This window comes from Urocitellus parryii, chromosome X (assembly GCF_045843805.1).
Source record: "Urocitellus parryii isolate mUroPar1 chromosome X, mUroPar1.hap1, whole genome shotgun sequence".
Taxonomy (NCBI): domain Eukaryota; kingdom Metazoa; phylum Chordata; class Mammalia; order Rodentia; family Sciuridae; genus Urocitellus; species Urocitellus parryii.
This window is the reverse complement of record NC_135547.1, coordinates 1,099,329-1,103,265: the sequence shown is the minus strand read 5'-3', so window position 1 is coordinate 1,103,265 and position 3,937 is coordinate 1,099,329.

Genomic DNA, 3,937 nt, shown 5'->3' with positions numbered 1-3,937 from the left:
GTTAAGTTCTCAGTCCAACAGTCCTCACAACAGAGGATCCCAAGAGCTGCTAACACCGAGATTTGTGGGTAATATAGTCCTGTGTTTTTCCTACTCACTGCAGAAAATTCTGAAGCTCAAATTCCCCCTTAGGATTGTGAGTAATGCAGTTCAATAGTTTGCCCACTCACCACAGAGGATTCTGGGAGCTGCAGTCCCTGATGGTTCTGGATAATGCAGTCTAGGGTTTGCCTGCACAGTCCTGCTGAGGATCACAGGAGCTGAAGACCCCATGCTTTCCCTGGTACCCTAGAGATTCTAGGTAGTGTGCTCTAACAATACAACTGTCACCACAGAAACCTATGGGACTTACAGGGTCAGGGAATGTAGGCATCCCCAGAAGTTCCGAACATTGAAGTCTGGTATTCTGCCCTTTCAATTCTCACCCCAGAGGCTCTTGGGCAGAGCAGGCACCCAAAAGTAATTGGTAGCATAGTTTGATTTTTTGTCAGTACAGCCCTCTCTGCAGAGGTCTCTGCAAGCTGCAGGTCCCCAAGAATTACGGGTAGCACAGTCTGTCATTTGACCCATGCTGCCCTCACTTCAGAAGACTCTGGTAACTGCAATGATGAATCTGTAGTTACCCAGGATTCAGGTAGTACAATCCATCATAATCCTTACATCTCTCACCCTAGAGGCTCCTGAGAGCTTCTTACTGCATTTTCATGAGCCCTTACCCTCAGGCCCCAGTGGGACTCCAGGCACTGGGCCCTCCCTGCACCACCTTGAAGGGGCATTTGTGTCCTTAGACACTCAAGCCACACAAAATACATTGACATACCATGATAATGAGCAGCCAAAGCCTCAGTAAGAAATACTGTTGTTGTTGTGGGGCTGGGGATGTGGCTCAAGTGGTAGCATGCTCGCCTGGCATGCGGGGGGGGGGGCACTGGGTTTGATCCTCAGCACCACATAAAAATAAATAAAGATGTTGTGCCCACCGAAAACTAAAAAATAAATATTAAAAAAAGAAATACTGTTGTAAAATAAGTTCTGCTAAAATATTACCTGAGAAAGTAAAGAACATGGCAGAACTTACTTCTCAGCACACCAGGCAGTGCACAGGAAGCTTTTCCTCATGTTTTCCTCACATGGACCTCAGTCATCCTGAATCCACAGTGGAGCCTCCATGGGTAGGTGCCAAGGAGAAGGAAGTTCTGGTCCTCACCATAGATATATCCACCAGGCATCCCCAGGCCAGGGTATCTTTCTAGGTGTGTCCCCAGGATTTAAAAAAAAAAAAAAACACTGGTCTACACCTTAGATAGAGCCCCTAGGAGTCCCTAGATGTGGCATCTCTCAGGTGGGTCCCCAGGAGAAGGAAGTTTGATTAGAGTACAGAACACAGCCCCCAAAAGCAATTGATCAGAGAAAGTTGTTCTGAGTGCCCCCTGCTGGCCACTGTAGACAGTGCAGGATGCTGGGTGTTCACTGTTCAGAGCTGCACCCCCTTGTGCTAGGCACAGTGAAGCTCTAAAATTCATACTTCTGACTATCCCAGGTCATGATTTTGGAAATCAAAAAGAAATACAGCCTACCATCCTATGTCTTGATCAGAATGGATAGAGATAGCAAGCAGCAAAATACAGGGCCCATAGATAAAATTTCATTGAATTCAGGAATCATGTAGAGGAAACAGTGAAATTTATAAACTGGAATAAGAAAAATTTTAAACCATTAATAGAGACCCCAAATCTGAAGTACTTTCATGTAAGTCTTAAAGTACAATCATTCTTTCAGAAAATCTTGAAATGTTTAGAAAGAAATCAAATGAAATATAAATAAATGCAGATATACTTTGTTCAGGTCTCAATATAATTAAGATGAAATTATCTCAAACCTGACCCAAAGATTCAGTGCATTCCAGAAATTCCCAACAAGCTGTTTTTAAACCTAGACTAGACAGCACTGACTGCAAAAGGACACACTTCAAGAAGCCACACATCTGGTTGCCAGAACCTATCAAAATACTCTCTAGACTTGTGTTTAAAATGGGAAACTGTAAAACTCTAGAAGATGTGCATGACCACATGTTTCATGAATATAGCACCCCCCAAAAAATCCATGAAAGCTGGGGATGTGGCTCAGTGGTTAAGCACCCCTGGGTTCAATCCCTGCTACCAAACAAACAAACAATAACAACAACAAATCCATGAAAGAAAAAACCTGATAATGTTGACTGTGTTAAACTGCTCTGTAAAAAAAAAATCATATTAAGGTGATAAAAAGACAAGTCGAAGACTGGGGGAAACTTTGGAAAGTATATGTCTAAAACAAACTTGTGTACAAAATATAGTAAGACACTCAACAATAACCCAACATAATGGGTAAAGATCTGAACAGACAATGCACAAGAAAGATACAAGATGGCAAAGAAGCATAGAAATGACTCTTAGTATCACCTGTCATGAGGAAAGCACAAACTAAGACCCCAAGGTGCACTGCACACCTACTGAGCTGCTAAGGTCTTTACTAAAGTGTAGTATCAACCATGAGGATTATGAGCAGCCACAAGAACTCTTTTGAGACCTTGCCTCTAAATAAAATACAAAAAAGGGCTGGGGGTGTGGCTCAGTGATTAAGTGCCCCTGGATTCAATCCCCAGTACACCCCCCACACACACACAAAAAAAAAAAGATTAAACTACTCTAAAGTAAAACCTTAGGACATGGTTATATTTCCTCAAACATCTATTTGTTTAATTATTTATACAGTTAATTACTGATAACTGACACTCTTAGCTAGTTCTGTATTTTATTAGGAACATTTAGAACACAAAAGTCAAATAGTTCAAACTAATATAAAATTCAAAGTATGTGCCTCTTTTACATATTTCATGTTGAAGTAATAACATATGATAACTCATATTTTTATCATGTCACTAACTTCTAGGTTTGCTTCTTAAAACTTGATCACTACAGGGGGTAAGAATGACATTTTAGAGATTCTATTTCAACTCATGGCTTAACTTTCCCTAAAGAGTGACTTTATTTAAAAAAAAAAAAAAGTGTCCTAATACAAATTGACTCACTGTGACTGAATGACTTATCCCAAAGAATCCTTGTCTCTATTTTATTTCTATGCAGACCTTTTAGCAGCAATATAATCAAATATTTGTCATTGGGACAAATAGTCAAAGAAATAGTCATCTCCTCCAAGACCTCTGCAGGAAGTGGTGAGCCAAGAGAAGCAAAGGTGTCAACTCAGTCCAGGAGTGAAAATAGATGCTGCTGTGTTGTGGGAAAACACTCTACCTTTTAGAAATCACAAGGAGCTATGGATGCCCAAACTCTTGCATGAGTCAAAATCTAGTTGAAATTCTAAGTAATTTTATTGTCACTACTTCATCATGAAGCTCATGACAACTAAAGGATCTATGGGGCTGGGGATGTAGCTCAGTGATAGAAAGATTTCCTAGCATGCAAGAGGCCTTAGAACCAACCCCCAGAACTACAAAATGAAAAAAAAAAGAATTTATGTCTTATTTGTGTAATCAAATAGAAAATGAATAAACATTCCTCTTAAGAAAACATGTTGGGCCTAAAACACTTGAGACTCTCAGAATCAAAATACTCTCCTTATAGTGTATTGCATTGCTAGACCATCAATAACAGTGGTGTCACATCATAAAGCATGTTCACATTAAGCATACCATCAAAACAACAAAAAGGCTTTATTGACTGTTGATAAGAAAAATGACACATGCCTCTCATCTCAGCTATTTGGGAAGATAAAGCAGAAGGATCACAAATTTGAGGCTGACATTAGCAATTCAGCTAGACCCTGTCTCAAAATGAAATTGTAACAAGGACTGGGGACATATGTAGCTCAGGGCTTGCATAGCACATACAAGGCCCTGGGTTTAATCCCCAGTACCAAAAAAAAAAAAAAAAAAAAA